The sequence below is a fragment of the Phytophthora parasitica genome (genome assembly GCF_000247585.1).
Source record: "Phytophthora parasitica INRA-310 unplaced genomic scaffold supercont2.3, whole genome shotgun sequence".
Taxonomy (NCBI): Eukaryota; Oomycota; class Peronosporomycetes; order Peronosporales; family Peronosporaceae; genus Phytophthora; species Phytophthora nicotianae.
Window position 1 is genome coordinate 2,766,703 of NW_008648989.1, and position 1,166 is coordinate 2,767,868.

Genomic DNA, 1,166 nt, shown 5'->3' on the forward strand with positions numbered 1-1,166 from the left:
GTCGTGTTAGTCGAGCTGGGCTCGAAGTAGGTCACTACCGTACTTCTCCACATACTCTCGAACAAGGGCAGGAACATCCTTCAGTAACTCGTCCACGCTCTCCCACGAATCCTCGATATTCTGTAAACCGGCCCACGACACCTTCAGCTCCCAGCGTTGCAAGGTAGCGCTGTACCGGTGATCAGTAATGGCCTTGACTGTCATGATCATTCCTTGTCCTGCCACGAACTCGAGTATCTCCTCCGTCACATTTAAGGCTTGGTCCGCGTAGTACTTGAGCCTGGTAGCATGAGCTTCATACTCCGCTCCAGTAACGAGTTGTCGAATCTGGAAAGAGTGTGGCAGTGCTGCCATCACTTGAAATGGGCCAACCCACTGCCCAAGTAACTTATTGTTGGGTAGTCGCTGGTCGATTCGCGACCAAAGAACAAAGTCTCCGACGTCGAAATTTGCTGCGACGCCGTTCTTGGCTGCCATCGCTTGTAGACGTCGACGTTCCTTAACGTCCACAACTCCCTTATGAAGACCGTGTAGCGAGCTGCGGAGTCGATCCAAATGCTCTTCCACTGCATCAGGCGTGATCTCCAGCAATTCCTCGTCGCTGCCAGGTCCACGTACGACGACATCCAAAGCGGAAGGTGGAGTAAGCCGAGTAAACAACTCCATTGGCGAGTGACCTCCAAGTGATCTGACTGCAGTGTGATTCAGATTGGCTTGAACAATGGCAAGTAGATATTACCACTCGTGGAAATCCAGCTTGTATTCCAGAAGTAACGCGCGGAAAACCTGAAGGATGTCCTTGTTCAAACGCTCGACGGTCCCGTTAATCCACGGACTGTATACTGGGGAGAACTTGCGCTCAATCTTCAACCGCGCACACAGGTGGTCCACCATTTCGTTACGGAAATGCGAGCCCTGGTCAGATAGCAGAGTCTCTGGGCAGCCGTACCGCTTGTACCATCCCAGAAGACCTTCAGCCGCAGAGTACGCTGTAGCCGTGCTGCACGGAAACAACTCACAATAGTGTATGAGGGAGTCCTTTAGCACCAGAAGATAGCAGCTGCCGTCAAATCCTTCACCTAAATAGGTGAAATCCCAGTGAAGTCCTTCATTGCGTCGGGAAGCGGTAAAAGTAGGTCCATACGGGCGCTGAATCAATCTTGATC